This window comes from Armigeres subalbatus, chromosome 2 (assembly GCF_024139115.2).
Source record: "Armigeres subalbatus isolate Guangzhou_Male chromosome 2, GZ_Asu_2, whole genome shotgun sequence".
NCBI classification, from domain to species: domain Eukaryota; kingdom Metazoa; phylum Arthropoda; class Insecta; order Diptera; family Culicidae; genus Armigeres; species Armigeres subalbatus.
The window spans coordinates 135,350,508-135,373,222 of NC_085140.1; the positions used below are offsets into that span (position 1 = coordinate 135,350,508).

A 22,715-nucleotide genomic window follows, 5' to 3' on the forward strand; every position below is an offset into this window, starting at 1 on the left:
TAGTAGTAATGGTTCTTTTTTCGGGCGCAAGAAGCGTAAACTGCAGAAATGAGCGACATTTCCATAGACGGAAGCAACATCATCGCCGACGACAGAAACGCTAGCCAGGGTCGTTAGCTGGATCGCATTGCTCCATGGCTGTCCAAGTCCATGGAAACCCGACAGTAAAGCGGATCTCATAGAAGCTCGGTCAAGGGTAAGGCCAATGGCAAACTTTTTGGGGGACTTTTTGCGAATAAGGGCGTTATCATGAGGCTTAAGGATTTGGAACAGAAATACAACTTTGAAACCGTGAGCTTCAATCTGAAGTTCGTGATTTGAATCACCAAATGCTAGATATTGAAGATCAGCTCTCGATGATGCAGGATGAGCAGAAACGTACAAAGAGTTGAATGAAACGCTCCAGTCGAAAGCCAATTCTTTTGATGCCATCAAAAAGGAGTTGGATGATGCTGAGGAAAAATTTCAGAAGCAGAATCTAAGATAAAATCTTTGGAGTATGAAATCAGAGCTATGAGGACTGGAAAAATTTGTCAAACTAGCACTTCGTTTGGCGAACTATCTGAACTCGAAAAGGATAATATTCGTTTGAAGGAGAATTTAAAACTTACACGGAATAATTGGAAACAAAATGTTGCTTGAAGAGCAGGTGTCCAGTTTGAATAGTCAATTTGGAAAATTTCGAAAAAAGTGAGTCGACACTGCTTCTCTTCTCGTAAAAGTTAAGGACATGGAAAAGAAATGGCAGACTGGCGAGATTAGCAGTTGACTTTTGCTCGAAGGAATCCCTTACGCCAGTCGTTCTACGTTCTCATATTGATCGAATTCTGCAAAATGACGTTATTTTGACAAGTGAGAAAACCTCTGTTAAAATGAAAGCATCAAATTCAAGCAAACATTGATAAGGTCAGGGTAGAGAATGAACAACTAGAGAAGCAATTGGAGGACTATAAGCGTTCATTGAAACACCATCAAGCAATACTACATCGAGTGCAGAAGAAACTCCATTTGGTGGTTGGAGAGAGGTTACTGGAAGAACTGCTTGATAGTTATGAAAAGGATTTGACGAGTAAGTAGATTATTTTGGCAAAGCTTTAACCAATTTTAGGTGATCAGGAATATGGGCCACCTAAGAATTCGTTCAAAAACGCAGAAAAGCTCAAAATTATTCAATAGGTTGACTTATACGTGACATGCAATTCCGCATCGTCTAATACCGTGGTTTCATAAAATCAGAACCTGGCTATCATGGACATCACATTATTTGGTGAAATGTTCAAACATAATGTTTGAACATTTCATCTTGTCCATAATACAGAGTTCTGAAAATAAACTCTGATATAAACGATATGGAATAGGAGTTAATGTATGTTCCCGACTATACAGGGTAATATGGGCCACCATCTAGGGCAGTATGGGCCACCCATCCAAAATGTTTTTTTGTGAAAGAAAAGTGGCGTAATATAGATGATCATATTCATTATGTTATTACATACAAAATGTATTAAAAGAGTATTACAAAATGTATTACAAGAGTATTACATAGAAAATAAGATTAATAAGCCGCACATCAGCGGATCAAACCGATTGCTACTCTTCACCGCTTGCACAGACAAACTTCATTTGATCTATGGTCATTTTTCTGTTCCAATCCAGTAATGCGGTGTATAATTATCCGTAATGAACCTAACATACTTGATAATATTCTTATATTCGGCAACCAAAATTTGAACTTGTTCGCATGTTAAGGCCTAATATCTTCTCTGTAGCTATTGTGGCTGAAAGAGAGTTCGTGAGATACCAAGCGGATTTATGGGTGAACGCTCTAGTACAGACCAGGTGTTCGCCATACATCAGACCTATTGCAGAAATGCCGCAATCAACGTGCCCACACATCATCTATTTATCGACTTCAAAGCCGCATATATACAATCGATCAGGACCAGCTATGGCAGCTAATGCACGAAAACGGATTTCCGGATAAGATACGTTTGATCAAGGCGACGATGGTGATGTGCGTAGTTCGAGTTTCAGGGGCATTCGAAGAGTCCTTCGAAACGCGTAGAGGGTTACACAGGTGATGGTCTTTCGTGTCTGCTTCAACATCGCTTTGGAGGAGTAATACGAAGGCAGAGTTGACAAGAGTGGTACGATTTTCACGAAATCCGTCCAGTTAATTGGTTTCGCCGACGACATTGATATCATGGCACGTAACTTTGAGCGGATGGAGGAAGCCTACATCAGACTGAAAATAAACGGATTGGCTGATCATCAACACGTCGAAGATGAAGTACATGATAGGAAGAGGCTCGAGAGGTCAATGTAAGTCACCCACGAGTTTCTATCGGTGGTGACGAAATTGAGTGTTGAAGAATTCGTGTACTTGGGCTCATTGGTGCCGCCGATAACGATACCAACAGAGAAATTCGGAGGCGCATATTGGCTGAAATCGTACGTACTTTGGACTCCGGAGCGTCTTATCGAATAGAGTTCGCCGCCGTATCAAACTGACTATCTACAAAATGCTTATAAGACCGGTAGTTCTCTACGGACGAGACCTGGACGATGCTCGTGGAAGACCAACGCGCACTGGGAGTTTTCGAAAGGAAAGTGTTGCGTACCATCTATGGTGGGGTGCAGATGGCGGACGGTAGGTGGAGGAGCGAATGAACCACGAGTTGCATCAGCTGTTGGGAGAACCATCCATCGTTCACACCGCGAAAATCAGAAGACTCCGGTGGGCCGGGCCAGAATGTCGGACAGTAAAAATGGGTCTCGACAACGATCCGACGGGAACAAGAAGGCGAGGTGCACAGCGGACAAGGTGGATCGATCAGGTTGAGGATGATTTGCGGACCCTCCGCAGAGCTGCTTGTTGGCGAGTGCAGCCATGGACCGAGCTGAATGGAGGAGACTTTTATGTGCAGCACAGGCCACTCCGGCCTTAGTCTGATAATAAATAAATAAATATGTGACCTCGGATGTTGATGATCCAAACACAATTTTAGGTGTCTCATACAAAAACTGACAGGAAGATGAACATGGGTAATATTTTTGTTGAATGATCCATAAAATAGGTTAGGGTGGCATGTTCACGAGTAAGATAATTTTCTTCATTTTATAAGGGTGTCCATACTGCCCCAAGGGGGTGTCCAATCTGCCCTTCTGCCCGAGTAGTGGAAAATTAACTATTACAAAATCGTCCTATTTGGTTGACATTGCCTTATTTTCAATACGGTTCAAAACAGAACTGGTAGTCAACGAGTAATAGTATCATGTGATTGCTAGAAATCCGAATTATATTCAATTTAAATCACCTGATATTGATTAAAACCTAAGGGTGTCTATATTGCCCTTGTTCCACTAATTTTAGAAAAAAATAACATTTGATGTCTTCCAACGATGTAACGAAAATCACGCGACTGTTATGCGAATATTTTCGACATGGGAAAAATCAAACGGGTTTGATTTCCGTCATGCCAGAGTCTACTTTTTCATCCGTTTTTCAACCAATTTATATCTAATTCCGCAAGAACACAAAATCATCAAAAATCGACATGGGACGGACATGCGAAGAGGGCAGTAACGCACGCGAAAGGCAAAACAGAACTTTTATATAGAAAGTATCATAAGTAATGATACTACTAACCGTTGAAATAAATAAATTTGATCGAAATTAGACATTCTAAAATGAACTTGCAAATGGGGCAAGATGGATCCTACTTTACATAGTGAGAGATACCGAGATTTTAGAACACCAAGATGTGAGACGGACTGTATCACGGACGACGAAATGCACTAAGACCCCTCCAGTGCAATGTTGAATAATAAATTTACATACCCCACCTCTACAATCTAAAGTCACAAACGAGCTTGTTCCAATGACGTTAATTTCAGATAGATTGAAATCCTTTCTTTTCGTTGGGCATATTGTTGACCAAAATACAGTCAAACCTCCATGAGTCGTATTGAAGGACCATGGAAATATTGAGATGTGGAATAGAAAACTCTTGGAAAGCTCTTTGGAGTTGAGTGACAATAATTTCTTCCATGAGTCGATATCATAGAACATCGACTCATGGATGTTCAACCTATAGTTTAAATGAAGAGAACAATTGTCATTCCAAAAATCAAGGCCAAAATTTATTACCTACTTCCATTTGATGAATGTTCCAGAATTTATTATGAAGCCGATGTTACAAAATGTTTAAGGTTCTTATGCTTAAGGTGCTTTTGCGAATTTTCTTGGCGAGCATATAAGTTAGAAAGCTATTCGAACTTAATATTATGATGTATATTTTTCTAGGGAAGAACTAATTATAATACAGGATTTTGTTTTTACACGATTTTTTTCGCTCGTATTTTTGATCGTGTGACTTCAATTTCCACCAAACTCTTCGCAACATGTTTCAAAAATCCAGAATAAATCAAAGAAAAATCACATGATAATTAATATACGTTAAACATTAGGATGAGTGAAAAATTGAGAAAATGTAAATCGCGTAAAAAAAAATCAGTGTACACAATTTTATCTTTAAATTTACATAAATCCAACTAATGTGAGCAATCAGGGGCCCAAATGCGCACAAGAATTGATATTGGAAAAACAGTTGAATGGTACAAAGAATTGAACGCCAAACTTGAAGGAGAACACAATCAGTCAAATCGATGCCCGATATGAGAATGTATGCAATTACTTGAATTCTCTGATAGTCAATCTGTGTACTAACAGATGGTAACTTTTTCAGGCATGGATTCAGCTCTAACAAGTGAGCAGTATGAAAAGCTGCGTCGTGAAATCGACTCCTCCGGATGGAGAACGAGCGATTGAAGACGAAAGGAAGATCTGGAACTGGAGCTGGAAATGTCCCTTCGTGCTGAGATCAATCGCGACCGTTTCAAAGTGGTTCAGTTCACGGATAGTCCAGCTAATGAGGCTTATGCTCACCCAACGGATCGAAAGCTCCAAGCTGAAGAACGCTGGAATACGGAACCGACGGCTCGAAGAAGGCAAGAAGAGTTGAATTGAGACTTAACGACAACAACACGATGAACGGTGGAGTTCAACAATAAAAGCACAAGTCCAATCGTTGGAGCTAAAAATCAGCACATCAAAGAGATATACAAATCGGCAAGCAATGAGTTCTGAGGTCTACTATATGCTATTTGGTTATCGGGTCGATCGGTTGGAAACACAAACTATCGGATCTCGAGCATGTACGCCGAGAGCGAGGAAGCCCTCAATTTCTGTTTGAACAGGTCGGAACGGTACTCAACATGCTGGAATCGCCTATAGCGAATCGATCTCGGACATGGTGGCGAATTGCCTTGGAACCCATGGTTCGCTGCCGCTTCCTCAGTACGCTCACTCTGGATCTATTCAACCGAACAACGGTTATGGTGCAAGGTTGAGGAGCTTTACTGGTTTATCTTTGATATACATTAATGGATTTTTTTCTCCACGATATAAATATTTCATCGCATATTATAGAGTGAAAGTCACTACTGCATCTACAGGAATTCCCTAAGTAGCGGCTGATTCAATAAGAGCTTAAAATACGATTCATTGGCGTTTACTTCATGTCGATCCGAAAGCTCCTGAGGTAAATTTCAAAGCTTTTTTTCAATTCGTTTATGTATTCGGTAGGCTCAGGCGTCTGTAACACTTGACGGACCCACGGTGTGATCACACCTCACGCCTACCGACTCTTCAAGAATCGCCTTGTTAGATATCCAATAAACAGATAGATTTGACCGAAATTGATCTTGGATTTTCATAGTTTAATTCATATGAAACATTCTCATAAGTTTGGTCGTATGAAAATCTTACGACAGTATTCTCAGTGTATAGAAAAGGTAGAGCCCCGAACAGGAAATATGTGTTTTACGCTTGACAGATTTTCTCTCTCTATTTTTAGGGTGAAATTTTGAACTGGAAATAATATTTTGTTTTCATCAGGTGTTTTAGACCGAAAACGAAACATAAAACACAAAGTGTGAATCGATTTACAACTTTGACGACCATCATTTTATTCAAGATACTGGCGCTAAAACCGGAAACAGACCTCTCCAACATGTCTGAGCCATTTGAAAACCCAGATCGTCAGACAGTCGGACAGCTCCGTGGCTCAAGCTCGTTGATTTTGGATTGGAGTTTTAAGGTAACCGATTCTAGAGTACCTACTCACTCGTTCGGTAAGTTATTTTATTATTTGTTACATGTATATGGAGATCAGTACTGGCGTGATTTTGAGTAATGTGTGGAGCGAGTTAATGTAGTAAAATGAATCTAGTAAATGAACCTTTTCCAAAATTCAAAGCCATTTAAAATCTTCTCCCTTCTTGGTTGTCAAGACCGTGCTGAGTTTGGATGGAAAATCCTAGCCACCGTGTTTAGAGTCTGTATGGGTGGATACCCCTTGCTTTGAGTTGACTTAACGAATTAGATGACAGTGTAAGTACGAGAAATGAATAAATTGCTGCAATAAGCGGCATCTTGTTGATAGCAAAATCAAATTCAAACAAATTAGTTTCTTTGTAAAGATGTTGGCGAATGTTGAAGTTGTTCATTTGAATTCATCTTTCATCGGCAGTTTAAGGATGCTTTAGACAGGTTATGGTTTCTTTTTCACGCGGATTCCACATTTTAGGTATAGATTGTCATTGCGCCACCGCTGATACCTAATGCACATTCTGATAAACTTGCAGGGAGAACATTTCGTGAGCCTTCCGCGGCATCGACAACTTTGAACCAGTAAGTGGAAATGTCTCAGAGACGCACTTGAGTTGAGTGGCTAAAATACAAAAGAAATATTTTTGAACAACTTACGTATTACAACTATGCGAGATGAAAATGACTTGACCGTAAAAATGACCGTAATGGTGCCCTTTTCGTTATGAACACTAGTACTGTAAAAATGAATCACTGCTGAAGCTAGAAAGGTGTCTTCAGGGAGTGTAGGGAATAGGGATACACTAGCTATCCATAACAGGTGCATCAAAACATCACATGGACGCCCTTATTTGCATTAACTACTCATGGAGTAGAAGGTCGAGAAGAGCCATCGCTGCCAACTAAAGCTTGACCGCATACCTGAAAAGTCCCAGGCAATAGCAGCAAACGATGCTTTGTACGTTTTAGTCTCTAAATCAAAAATGGCTCTTTATCTTCAGAGGTTGGCTTGAATAATTAGGACGCATCGTTTTGGTAGATTGCGCAAGGACTTTCACTTTTCTTTAGAGACATAATTTTCGCCAGCTATTGAATAGTTGAAGTGATGATTTCTGAATGAGGCTTTCACTCAGGTACACACAACACAGAACAAACTCGCAAATGTGCTTATAATAAAAATTGTAATGATGTATTTATAATCAGGTAGTACATCATCTTCTGAAGTACATGTAGTTTTTCTTTTCTTATTTTAGCGCTGTGAATAAATCTATGTAAACGAAATGATACTCCAACAATGCTGAAAATTTGAAATGAAATTAGTTGCTAATGGTGGTGGCATTCATTTGAATCGCTTCTCACCAGGCTTTCCAAATGTACAGCCTTTCCGCTGCAGTCAGTTTGGAAGAGCACTAACTGTCGCATTGCATGCTATCAGTCGCTCCATGCTGCTTACTTCTCATTCAACCCGAAGTGTCGTAGCGACGGCATGCACGAATGCACGATGGACGCTGTTGCCAAACTTTCGGCATCACAGCAGCTAGTTCGACATTGTAGCGCCGTGGATGTAGTGAGTCGGATGGGCTGTTCATTGTAAATGTTGTCTTGTGTGCTTTGACGCTCATTCGTCGTCATGAAGACAGCCGGCATTACTCGAAGAGATTCTTCGGTTTTTTCGTATGAACTGTCAATAAAACAGTTTGCTCGCGGCTGTCATGGGGTGGCTATCTAATGTGTGTTAGTAGAGCTGATTTGACGGTACAGCTAAATTTGGTACATCCTACTCTTAACCATCCTCAATTTTCTTCTCTGCTTATTTCTGTGGTTTTCTGATGCCAAGAGAAACAATTAAATTGATTTCACAAAACAGAGCTGCTCTGTAAAAATGGCTATTTGCGCACATAACCCGTTCAGCACACACGCGGTTCTGGAACGCTCATACAGGCTCGCTCGTGCTGTGTATCACGAGCGATGTTTTCTTTTGTTAAATAGTGTTGTACAAAATACGCGCGTGCTCGAGTGTTAAAATTCTAACTGTCCGGATGTACAGCGGCTGGATTCCGAAATTGATTTTACATTACAATTTAACGATATATCCAGCAAAGTTAATTAAAATATAATTCATTTTTACCATATCCACATAATCATAATGCGTCCAATCAATTTTAATATTATTGATTCAAACCTGCTTGTTTATAACATGTGGATCAGATATTCCATAAAGGCAAAGGACTTTGAAATAGCTTCCTTTTGTTCTGAAGGGATTTCGGCAAGTATTGTTTTAAGAAGTGTCCCGGTATTAGAAGGTGTTCGGCGTGCGCTGGGCGATCTCCCCTATATGTTCATGTTTTTTTCCGATAAAAAGTATTTAATGTTGTGCTTCTGAGTCACATATAAAAGTAAAAGATAAATTTGAAATGCGACTTAATAACTATTGAATTACTCACAACTCATGTTTCACCAGTAATAAATGATAAATTGTTAATTATTTTAAAACGGTTCACGATTATGTAATATCGATTCTAGATAGAAATTGTTTTCTAATTTGATTTCCCTTCTCTCCGTTGGATGCGTCCCTTTAGAGCTTTTCGAAATTGTGTCATTGGTGGAGGAAGGACGTTTTTGAATGGTTTAATATTACTAACTATTTTTATTTTTTGAAAAAAAGTCTGATTTGATTTTTTATAAGATTTCTTAAAGAATTTGATAAGATCTTTCTCGTAGAATTTCTAAAGGAATTACCAAAAAATCGTCCCGGAAATAAATTTTCTGTGGCTTTTCCATAGCAATTTCTTGTAGAGTTCTTTACATAGGATTTTTGTGGATTTTCTGGAAGTGTTTTCTGTGCAACTTGTTTGGCCACTGAAATTCGCTTTTTAAATTCCTGGTTTTTTCGCTTTTCCCGATAAGTTTCGTCTCATATTTTCCGGGTTTTATTTTACTTGTAAAGAAATCAGGGTAGACTTTATGAACTGAAACTTTGGTATTTTTATTTGTGACAAAACCGGAGGTCAATACATTTAACTTTCGATACGGATGCAGGGTACACTTTCTCAAGTTTGAAAAACAGGCGCTTCACGAAAAATGATAGACTTTCGTAGCTAATAAGACATTCACATTCCAATCGAATTTCTACACCAATTTTTCGTAAGCATCATTTTTTTTTATTCATCTTTAATTTGGAAGGCTAATTTGCCGTGAAGCATTATGGAACACATGTTTTTAATACAATATTTCAAGATTCCATTACAATATTGGTAGTTTTGGGGAACCGAAAGACTTGCGGTTTTTTCAAAGTGGTAACAATAAACAATAACAATAAATTCCTCCAATTATTTGAAGGTACGAATATGTTGGATATTCCATTAGTTGATGCCACACATTTTATAGTAGTTTCGTATTCTACTTCTACACTGCTGTAATCTGAAAAAGTGATCTATACGCCATTTTCCAAAAATGGCGTTAACGAGTACTACTCATCGAGCTCTTTAACAGAAAAATGAAAAACATACATGTTGTAAAATGGCTGTTACGTCACTTTTCCAGATTACGGCAGTACAGTTTGTACAGTCAATTATAGGGCGAACCTTTGAAATAGATACAATGAATTGGCAACAACGTTATATGCGAAATGCTTTGTTCATCAGGCACACTGAAATTGAGTGCTTCATGGCCATGTAATTAGTGTCAACTAGAGTTTCCATCCCGGGACATCCCGGGACAAAAAATCCCGGGATTTTGGAAAATTCGGGATTTCCCGATTCCCGGGATATTATTTTTGAAATCCCGAAAATCCCGGGATACCCGGGACAAAAAATACTGTTTCATTTCCGGTTCGCAAACAGTGTAATTTTTCTGCTTACAAAAGTTATTTGTTTTGAATGCGAAAACCAACTTTGGTGATAATCTCATATCATATTTTTAGTCCCATCAGACATGATTTTTTCCAAGTTCGTTTATTTGGTAGGCTCAGGCGTGTATACGGAGCCATGGTTCTTTGTGATGCACAATCGATATCATCTTATTATTAAATTAGTAAGAGAGGAACAGACAGGAAAATATCGGAGATAGTTAATAGAACACCTTCACAAAAAATATTAGATTCCTACTGACCAACTAGCAAGCTACCGAAAGATCGTATCTCCCACTAAATTCTTTACGGCGCTACCCATGACTTTCGCAGCCAATGCATGATCCCACGATGCCACGAGACTTATGCGCCTGATTCATGGATCCCGGAGTGCAATTACGTTTCTGTAGATTATCCATCGACACTATGTTGAAGATCCGAAATTTTCCTGGACCACAATCTGTTCCAGGGTTGTTAATCACCAACTTCGATAACGATAACGGTTGTACGATGATGTTTCGTTGTCAATAAAGTGAGCGTTGATTTAACGTTATCGTTATCGAGTACTCGTTGCTTTATCGATAATTATCGAGTTACCTGTAACTTATACTACAGTTAAAAGTACAAATATTTTCAAGTTGGTTTTACAAAACCTATTTCAAGCATTGCATCACCTTCAAATATTCAGAATTGCGTTTAAATCGTGGATTTAATTGAAGTTCGAGAAGGTCACCGAGTTTACCAATCATTAATTTTTTAACAGGGTCTTAGTTTTCCATAGTGAATAATCTTAGAATATTTCTAATGTCTTAACTGTTTAATTTAGTATGATTAACAAAACTTCTATTTTGTAGATGCAAAAAACTCAGTTAAATGATTATTTTATGACCAACAGTGTGGTCAACATTCCTTAAGCCCGCAGTCCACTGTTTGTCATAATGGCAAATATTTGTCAAGTTTATCCGGATATCTATCAGACTGACCAGAAATCGACATGGATATCAGGCTGACTTGACAAATATTTGTCATGATGACAAACAGTGTACTGATAGCTTTAGCCTAACCGAATCATACTGAATAGGGACGAGGTTGGTTCACCAATTCATTGAGAGTATTTTACTCGGTGAAGGTACTCTATGCCTAGAATGCAGTAATGCAAGTCGCTGTACCAAATATTGTTTTAGAGCTTGGATCCTGTTGCTGAGGGATTCCGACTCAGCTGCTTATCCTTGCTTATCCGATAACAAGGATTGACAAAAAAAGTCATCATGCGTCGGCGGTAGAACCGTACATATATTGATGTACAATTGTCTGGGTAGTTCTAAAACAATGCAAACAGTCAAGCAGACTTCAACCACCAGCGAACCCTTCTTCTCGGACTCTTTGATCATATATATTCCAAAAGGGTACTCTACCTTCCGAGAAAGACGTGAATATTATTTGCTTCTTAAACTCGTTTTTTTTCGAAAGAATCGATTCAAATAAGCATTGAATTGACTTCCAATTTGAAATCTGTATTATCTGGCCTTTCCAAAATATGAACTTTACCCCTGAACATTGAATAAAATCGTTTTTCAATCAAAAAAATAAGTTTTCTAAGGAAACATCGAAAAATCCCGGGATCCCGGGATTTCCCGGGATATACGAACAAGTAATTCCCGAATCCCGGGACAACGAAAATGGCCGGGAAATGGAAACTCTAGTGTCAACCAGCATTTGCTCAATAGAGTAGTACTACATTAGCACGTAATTACAATGGTTTGATTCTTTTCTTAGTTGCAAAACTTTCGTAAGTTTATATGTCACAGGCAATAGACATTGCTAGACTTTCTAGTGTGATTCTTCCTTTCTAGAGCATAATGTTCACAGAAAACAGTGAAACGTAGAGTATCTTATAGTATAGCCGGAATATTGTTAATGTTCACCTCTTGGTTTGATCTTACTCAGCAGACTATTTAAGAATACCTTCCTGACTAGCTGAAGTTTTTCAAATTATCGCAAAATTATGTGAAGAAAGACACAATTATTTTTGATACAGTAAATCAAATTAAATCCACTTAAGTCGATGTTTTGAACAGAATTTAGGAATGAAGTAAGTTAAGCAGTGTATAACCGAATCGTAGTAAATGGTATTGCTTTTCTAAAAATCCAAAAAAATATAAAGCAACTAATTTGAACAAATTTAACCCGAAGACCTAAGTCTTTGTTTCCGATCAAAATCATTATTTTGTTTTCTAAATTGAATCTAAATCTAGCAATCCGATGCGTAGATTAATTAATTATTTTTGTTTCTAGACTTTTGTTTTAATCTGTTTTTTCAGTTTTCTCTCCCTTCGAATCAATATTATTCAAAAGTTTGAACGTGTCCTTCCGTAACAAGTTGACAAATAAAATTGAGCATCTGTTTCACCATCAAAGGCTCAAAAAAAGTTAGTGACAACACAAACTAAATTTGAAAATAAAATCTACTTAATTTTGTATCTCATACACACTATGTACTAAAACCAAATAATTCAGTTAAATGCGTCTGAGTAATAAACATTAAAGAGTTTTTTTTCCTGAAATCAACTTCATTAAAAACTATGAAACGTTTTGAATGTAACTTGACGAAACATTATTGTTCAAACATTTCTAACGAGTCATTCAGTTATTATTTTCATATTCATTCACTAACTGAAATCTGACTCGCTTCCAAAAACTCATTTTTGAATCAATTTCATCTTTTATAGATGAAGTGAAAGTTCTGGATTGCAGTTTGGTCATGCTGGTTTCCAGAAATCGGTTTTTAAGTCTTTCAAGGCTAATTTTTGGCGTAATTTCCTGAGCTTCGAGTTCTGGAAATGCTTACAACATTCTGTAACAATGATCCCAATAAATGTAATCATTGTCTAATTCCATGACTTATCACATTTCCTGGTTATTCGTCTATTTGGCGTCCTTCTGGAAGATCCGAAACATCATTAAACTTGTTTTGATGGACCTTATTGGGATTCGGGGCATACGTGTAAATGAACAGTTCATAAAACTCATCCGTCTCTGAATAGCGAATGATTGACGTGGCCCGTTCTCATGAATCTGAGTAGCCACCGAAATTCCTCCGGAAAATTCGGAGCCTCCGTAAAAGTGGTCAATTCACGATACTCATAGCGCCCGGAGACCCATAGTGCTATATACCAATCGATTCAAATTGCACTATGGATTCGGAAGTTATGGCCAATTTGTTACAGAAAAATGACTTAAAAAAGTGTCACTCATTTTTTGCCACTTATCTCTAACAGCTCGCAACAAAATGCATTCAACACAGAATCCTGTCCCATTGTTTCCTATTTAAAATTGGCCAGTTCGCACTGGCCTCGGAAGTTATGGCCAAAATACATTTTATTTACAGAAAAATCACCTAACAAAATATTACTCATTTTTTTTGGCCCTTATCGTTCGCCGATTTGCTCACAACAAGTTTCGCTCATTCCCATTGAAAATTGGCCAGATCGAACTATGGGCTCCGAAGTCTTGTCTTGTCTTGTCTTAGCACATGGGCTCCGAAGTTATGAACAAAATTTAGTTTTTTACTCAAGAAATGCGTAAATAATCCTCAATTTTTCAAATAGTATTATCCATTACTCTTGTTGAATTACAGTTATTAAAAGCTTAATACCTTGAAATATTATTCCAACAGTGACTTGTTTGATGCTGATTGCATAGGTCATACTTGGTTTTCTAAAATGTGATGAAAGTCTGTTCAGATTACTAGCTTTATAAATTGCCGTAAATAATCAAATATGCAACTGAATAGGCTCTCGAAATAGTCTTATATGCACTCTCAATATTTTGAAAGTATTGTGGATTTTGAGCAGATTTTGGCAATTATATATTAACTTAAATTTTTCATTTTTTTACTTCTTTTTTTAATTATCAACGCATTCAGGCTTTTGATTGATTATTTTTTGCACAATTAAACTTAATAAAATGTTATTTTCAATATGTTGCAACGTTATTACAAACAATTTACAAACAAATATGTACAAGAAACAGTAATGACACGATTTCTGACATGTCCAAGTTTTGACTGCCGCTGGAATGAATTTTAAAAGTTTATAGAGAAAGAATTGGAAATTATAATTTTTTTTTAGAAGTCTATATTACAATCACAAACATGTGTCCGGAACAACGTACCGTATATACACTTTCAGCTCTAAGCCATTAATTGCTTTTTGTGCTGTTTAGACCACCCTAATGATATTTTCTGGTTACATATTATAATAAACGAGAAAGGCATCAACACCAATAGGTGGGATAATCTGTTTTTTTAATTCGTTTCTTTTATCTCACAGCTCTGGCGAAAAAAATAACTTTAATACATAATATTTTGTAATGTCAAGAAACCAGAAGCGATGACTAAGAGATCGATGGAAAACTGAGAGATTCGATTAAAAAATCACGGAGATAATGAAAATTTAGTTACACTTTTTTCTACACGAATGTATCCGTGTTAGTTTTTTTTAGCGGATGTATCCTAGTGTTAACCGATCTCTAATAAAATGTTATTAAGACCTTACATTGTTTGACATTTCCTATGAAATTTTTCGTCTTTTGAAATATATTAGCATCCCAAGTCAGTCGGGCAATAGAACATTCTAGCGTATCGGATAAACCTGTCGTTAGCTGTACGGGTACAAAGGAAATGCAAACTCAATTTTGTATATAGGGGAACTGTTCCATTTTCCATCTCACTGTACATATATTCATCTCATCACGAAACAACAAAAATACGGCACCAATTTCGTCGCTTCTTTTTGCTAACATGCGTGCTCACTGCTGAAAAAAAAACACAAAAATAATAAACAAATCAAATACCTTTTCATTGCTTTGTTTTTCGTGAGACCAATATCGGAGCTATGAGATGAAGTCCAGGAGCTGTAACCCTACGTATTAACCTTAAAATAATTATTTACTCTAAGTACTGAAATAAAATGTTAAAATATTCAATACATGTTCGTTAGGTGAATTGATCAATTAATTCGAACTCTTTAGTGTAAATACTTTCATAGCCATACTTCCCATAAACAATTTTAAGACACTCCTCAGGAAACTAAAAGCATGGAAGTGATCCAAGTGCAAGGCAATATTTAACAAATACTTAATTGATACTCTGTTTCGGAATCGAATTACGAACTAATTACGTTCGAAGATGCTAATTACTTTTTTCTGTATTAAAATAAACATCTTCATTTTTTAAATTATTTAACCCGCGAACAAATGACTCACATCTGTCGGTCTACGCAACCGCAGTACGGTGCGATGGAGTACCTAGTACCTTATAACTGGGAATTATCCATACATATCAGCACTACTGCATCGGCCACGGATGGATTCGCAATGAACGAAAAGCAGTCAGCGAGGCAACAGCTACCTCTTTACTGCAGTAGTCAACATCCGTAGCAGCAAACGAAACGCATGTTAAACGCACGAAAAATGTGCCGAACGAACAGACGCTGCTGTCGGGAATAACGAACGACCCGAAAGCAAATGAATGAAACTGTCTTACAACGTCACCCGAGAGCAACGTTACCTCTCGTATGATTGCGTGTATGCGACTGTAGCATATGAACCACGGGACTGACACTTGTATACCTCCACCACAGTTCATTTCGTAGCCAACATAGAAAATTCCGCACTGACAGCCATAAGAAGAATCATGGGAAAGAAAGAGATAGGTGCGTTCCACACTGACAGTTCCATAAACGACAAGCAGAAGAAACGAGACTGCATCTACACTACGAAAACACAACCAAAACATCAGACCCCTGATATGAACCGATAGCACGGCTGTCATGGTTAAACAAAGGCGACAATCATTGGTGGGCTGTAATGATGCGGTACATTTGGAAAGCCTGCTTCTCACACAGGCTTAAAACCTCCTCTTCTTCCAATGATAATGTATTCTGCAATAGTCTATAAGGTGACCAGACGTCCCGCGTTTCGCGGGACAGTCCCGCATTTTCGCCATTTGTCCCGCGCTGAAAAGTGTCCCGCGAAATGTCCCGCGTTTCACTTATTTCAAGATAATGTCCCGCGAAATATAGAAATATTGATAAAACGGCAGTAATAACGAAATAAATAAAGAAATATTGATAATACAGCAGTAGTAAAGGCTACCTTAAGGCTACCTTACACCTCGGGAAAATTTTCCGCAGGATTTTGGTCCCCGTGTTATAGGCTGCCTTACACCTCGGGAAAATTTTCCGCCGGAATTTGATCCCTGTGTATTTTAAAGGGGGCCGGGATTTTGATTTTCCGAGTCCAAATCCCGAAAACATCGCATATGCAAAAATGCATGGGGAAAAAATCCGCAGATCAAATTCCCGAGGTGTGAGGCTACCTTTAAGGCTACCTTACACCTCGGGAATTTGGTCCGCGGATTTTTTCCCCATGCATTTTTGCATATGCGATGTTTTCGGGATTTGGACACGGAAAATCAAAATCCCGGCACCATTTAAAATGCACGGGGACCAAAATCCGGAGGGAAATTTTCCCGAGGTGTGGGGCCGGGATTTTGATTTTCCGTGCCCAAATCCCGAAAACATTGCATATGTGAAAATACATGGGGAAAAATCCGCGGACCAAATTCCCGAGGTGTGAGGCTACCTTTAAGGCTGCCTTACACCTCGGGAAAATTTTCCGCCGGATTTTGGTCCCCGTGTTATTTAAGGCTACCTTACACCTCGGCAAAATTTTTCCGCCGGAATTTGGTTCCCGTGCATTATAAAGGGGGCCGGGATTTTGATTGTCCGTGCCCAAATCCCGAAAACATCGCATATGTAAATATGCATTGGGAAAAAATCCGCGGATCAAATTCCCGAGGTGTGAGGCTGCCTTTAAGGCCACCTTACACCTCGGGAAAATTTTCCGCCGGATTTTGATCCCCGTGCATTTTAAATGGGGCCGGAATTTTATTTTCCGTGCTCAAATCCCGAAAACATCGCATATGCAAAAATACATGGGGAAAAAAATCCGCGGACCAAAATCCCGAGGTGTGAGGTTACCTTTAAGGCTGCCTTACACCTCGGGAAAATTTTCCGCCGGAATTTGGTCCCCGTGTATTTTAAAGGGGGCCGGGCTTTTGATTTTCCGTGTCCAAATCCCGAAAACATCGCATATGCAAAAATGCATGGGAAAAAATCCGCGGATCAAATTCCCGAGGTGTGAGGCTACCTTTAAGGTGCCAAATGCCAAAAAATAATATTTTTAGGGGGCAACAAAATAAAATTCGGATAATTTTGAGGATTTTCAAAACATTCTTTAACAAATCCGAGGAGTTTTTTTGATTTTTTTCATTTTAATATTTATTTTTTTATCCCCCCCCTTGACCTTTCGGAGACCAGTAGGACAAAAAGTAAATTAAATATTTGTAAGAGCAAGATTACCGGTGGTGAGTTTAAGCCGTTTGGCAGCGCAGTATCATTACTTGACACTTTACCGGTCGCAACTAAACGCGCTGCTATAACAGTAGCGTGACTGACAGGTGACCAAATTTGGTAGCGCGATAAGAGCGCTGCTATTCGATGAACTGTCAACTGTCAAACGACACCGGTACGGAATACAGCTACCAAATTGAGAGCCGAAAATAGTGACCGATACGGAAACGAGTGACGAAACTAAAATGAAAGCGCTGCGCGGGTGATTAAAATGCTCGCGACCGATAATGATGCTCTAACGGCGATCACTTTGAATGTTAGCAAAATGAAACATGTAACCAATACAAATAAGTTTAACTTGTCTGTGGTTTAACCTTCAAGAACTCGCACCATTGTAAAAGTTGAACAGATTCATTTTGCAACAGGAGTGGGATTGCGTAATTGAACCAGGATCAAGCGAGTCCCAGAAGATTTATCAAATTTGAAAATTTTGACTTAAGCACGTTTTAGAATAAAAACAAGGATTTTTAAAAAAATTGTCCCGCGCTGGCATAAAATATATCTGGTCACTTTAGCAATAGTGCAATAAGTTCATCAATACAAGTTTGAAAATTAACGATCAGTACATCTTCAAGAATTCCGCGTGGTAACTTTGTGGTAATAACAAGCGCGATGTTATTGACCTATTTACTGCGCAATACTAATGTACTAGATTAGTAACTTGAAACGTGTGAAAATTGACTAAATTATGAGTTTGAGATCATTTTTTTAACAATAAAGTGTTCGACATAAAAGGGAGAAAAATAAGAAGAACAATGGCGTTTCAGTTTTGGAACGTTTGAAAGAATTTTCATATTTATACCATTGCAGTAGTAACAGCATAATATGATAGACAAATGGAGATTTAGGTAATTTATGATATAACAGAAATTGCAAGTTGTAACTATTATGCTCCAGTGTACCTCCAAAAAGTGTTTAAAAGTTGTTCAAAATAAACATTTTCTTTGCCAACGTGACTTATAATTGTTTAGTTTATAATTTAATTGTGCGCGGGTAATCTTGTAACCTGCAGAACGATCACGCGATTATTTAAATTTATGTTCTGCTTTGTGCGGTTGATAAGTAAAATTTGTGCGCGTTCGATTGTATTTTTGTGAAACCTTGAGCAAACTACACCCTACACACTAGGGTGGTTCAAAAAATCGATTTTGCTTCACAGTGCTCATCTGATTCTTTATCATGTTCTGATTGTTTTTGAAAATTTGAGCTCATTTGGATTAAAACTGATTTAGCATAAGCCGTTTCAATTTTGCATGCAAATTAGTGAGGGGGAAATTATTTTTTCATTATATTGATAATGACGCTTTCTCATTAAGCGCAGGTTAAAAGAAAACCTGCATAGCTAAAAGGAATACTCAAGAGCTTTCACTCAGCGAAAACCGCATCTCAATAATTAGTAATCGAATTTAATCTATACCGTGGTTTTCTGGAGCTAATTGCATAACTCCTCAATAGGCAACATTGCTGCTCGGGGCGCGAAAGATAGCACACACAAATTCAGGCTACTATGTTCCACTGCACATTTCAGTGATGCCCTCAAAGAAGTTTAACAATCATGACTAAAGATTCGCAACCTGTCTTAAAATTGATTACTAATTATTGGGGCGATTAATCAACATGCGGTTTTCGTTGGGTGAAAGCTGTTGAGTATTACTTCTAGCTATGTAGGTTTTCTTTTAACTTGCGATTAATGGGGAAGCGTTATTAACAGTATAATGAAAAAAATATATCTTCCCATACTAATTTGCATAAGAATCAAATGAGCGCTGTGGAGCGAAATCGATTTTTGAACCACCCTACTACACACGGCATTCCGTTTACCAAAACGAACCCTGCTACACTGCCTACCCCATATATCCTACATCCAAGTGATTTCTTGTGGAAGTGCAGATGACTCATCGGCTTCCATCCAAGCGAGTTTCATGTCAACATTATTCTCCTATTTCTTAATTGACCTGCATTCGGACAAGGTCGGCGCTGGCATTGCTTAATCTTGGGTCACCAGTTCTTATGGAACGTACACACGGTCAAGCAGTTTGACCAACATTGAATCCACCTCTCGTTTATTCAAACATCCATCAAGTTTTACCAACACCGTCACGAACAATCAATTTATTCGACCAACAATATCACACACGAACGACCGAAGCGCCAACTTGTGCACCAACCATCAGAAAATATATGGGGGTTTGTGCAACTTCACTACAAATGCTCAAACATGTTCGGCGAACCTTTACTCCACCCCGACAACTCAAACCAAAATCAAACCGTTTTAATTTTTTCCAACCGAGCCGCCAACTGTCAAATGGTTGTTCGAACAACTTCACACACGTTCAAATAAAGCAACAACCGAAGCGTTTTCTTGGGGGCGGAGTCAATGTTCGTCAAACTGCTTGACTGGTGTGTACGTTGCATTAGACATTGAGGTTGAAGTTAGTCCCAAACTTCATCTGTTGGTTCTCTGTGTAATTACCTGGCAATAACGGAGTAGCAACCGTGGGCGGTCAATCATGCTCATGCTTTATATCAAAATCTTATGTTATATCCAAGTTACTCTGTGGAGTCGTTGTTTTCCGTACAGTATCGAACTACGTGATCGATGTCATCATAACTGGCTCCATACCTACAACTATCGACAAGGTTTATTCTGTAAAGATGTTGGAATCGCATCGGGGGCAGCAGGGACTATGTCCAAGGGCTTGACGATCCCTCCCCAGGCCATCTGCGAGTGGCCATCTGGTGCCTGCCTAGGATGTGGAGGGGTTTGACAGTGGGCCCTGTTAAACCTCTATAAAAAGCTGCTGTTAAACCTCTATAAAAGCCGCTCAAAGCGCACAAGCCCAAGTCCTGGTGTTAGGTGGGACGCTAAACAGCCCTGACACGACGGCCTCCGACGAGACAGGAGGTTTGCGCAGGCCCAATAAGCCGCCTTTAAAAACAACTATTACGAACGACATAGAAGATAATACGACTCGATAAAATCGGCAACGACCTAGGCGACGAATAAAGGATCACGATTGGAAGCTTGGAACATGGAACTGCAAGTCGCTAGGCTTCGCAGGTTGCGACAGGATAATCTACATCCCCGCAACTTCGATGTCGTAGCGCTGCAGGAAATCTGCTGGACAGGACAGAAAGTGTGGAAAAGCGGGCATCGAGCGGCTACCTTCTACCAAAGCTGTGGCACCACCAACGAGCTGGGAACTGGCTTCATAGTGCTGGGAAAGATGCGCCAACGCGTGATTGGGTGGCAGCCAATCAACGCAAGGATGTGCAAGCTGAGGATAAAAGGCCGTTTCTTCAACTATAGCATCATCAACGTGCGCTGCCCACACGAAGGGAGATCCGACGACGAGAAAGAAGCGTTCTATGCGCAGCTGGAGCAGACATACGATGGATGCCCACTGCGGGACGTCAAAATCGTCATCGGTGACATGAACGCTCAGGTAGGAAGGGAGGAAATGTATAGACCGGTCATCGGACCGGATAGTCTACATACCGTATCGAACGACAACGGCCAACGATGCATAAACTTTGCAGCTTCCCGCGGAATGGTAGTCCGAAGCACTTTCTTCCCCCGCAAGAATATCCACAAGGCCACATGGAAATCACCTAATCAAGTAACGGAAAACCAAATCGACCACGTTCTAATCGACGGTAAATTCTTCTCCGACATCACGAACGTACGCACTTACCGCAGTGCGAATATTGAATCCGACCACTACCTCGTTGCAGTATGTCTGCGCTCAAAACTCTCGACGGTGATCAACACGCGTCGGAGTCGTCCGCCGCGGCTTAACATTGGGCGGCTACAAGACGGTAGACTAGCCCAAGACTACGCGCAGCAGCTGGAAGTGGCACTCCCAACGGAAGAGCAGCTAGGCGCAGCATCTCTTGAAGATGGCTGGGGATATTCGAACCGCTATTGATAGCACAGCAACTGCTGCACTAGGTACTAGGTGCCCCCGGATCAAAGAAACGACTGGTATGACGGCGATTGTGAACAGTTAGTTGAGGAGAAGAATGCAAAATGGGCGAGATTGCTGCAACATCGCACGAGGGCGAACGAGGCACGATACAATCGGGCGCGAAACAGATAAAACTCGATTTATCGGAGGAAAAGCTCCAGCAGGAAGATCGAGACCGTGAAGAGACGGAGGAACTGTACCGCGCTAATAACGCACGAAAGTTCTATGAGAAGTTGAACCGTTCACGTAAGGGCCACGTGCCACAGCCCGATATGTGTAAGGACATAAACGGGAACATTCTTACAAACGAGCGTGAGGTGATCCAAAGGTGGCGGCAGCACTACGAAGGAGCGCCTGAATGGCGATATGGCAGACTACGGTGGCGGTATGGTAATGAATGGTAATGAACCTAGGAGCACGTGCGCAGGACATGCGACTTCCGGCTCTGAATCTCCAGTAAAACTCCAGGAGGAGATCGGCCGGCTGAAAAACAACAAAGCCCCTGGAGTTTACCAACTACCAGGAGAGCTGTTTAAACACGGTGGCGAGGCACTGGCTAGAGCGCTGCACTGGGTGATTACCAAGGTTTGGTAGGGGAGGATGAGGTTCTGCCGCAGGAGTGGATGGAAAGTGTCGTGTGTCCCATCTACAAAAAGGGCGATAAGTTGGATGGTAGCAACTACCGAGCAATCGTATTGCTGAACGTCGCCTACAAGGTAGTCTTCCAAATTTTATGCCGCCGACTTACACCAATTGCAAGAGAGTTCGTGGGGCAGTACCAGGCGGGATTTATGGGTGAACGCTCTACCATAGATCAGGTGTTCGCCATACATCAGGTATTGCAGAAATGCCGCGAATACAACGTGCCACACATCATCTATTTATCGACTTCAAAGCCGCATATGATACAATCGATCGGGACCAGCTATGGCAGCTAATGCACGAAAACGGATTTCCGGTACGGTTGATCAAGGCGACGATGGATCGGGTGATGTGCGTAGTTCGAGTTTCAGGGGCATTCTCGAGTCCCTTAGAAACGCGCAGAGGGTTACGGCAAGGTGATGGTCTTTCGTGTCTGCTATTCAACATCGCTTTGGAGGGAGCAATAGGAAGGGTAGGGATTGACACGAGTGGTACGATTTTCACGAAGTTCGTCCAGTTAATTGGTTTCGCCGACGACATTGATATCATGGCATGTAACTTTGAGAGGATGAAGGAAGCCTACATCAGACTGAAAAGCGAGAGCTAACCGC

General features: G+C 39.8%; 1 pseudogene; it reads left to right on the forward strand.

The window, feature by feature from the left end:
- Positions 1-249: 249 nt before the first annotated feature.
- Positions 250-5,412, forward strand: LOC134215303 (mitotic spindle assembly checkpoint protein MAD1-like; annotated as a pseudogene).
- Positions 5,413-22,715: the final 17,303 nt, after the last annotated feature.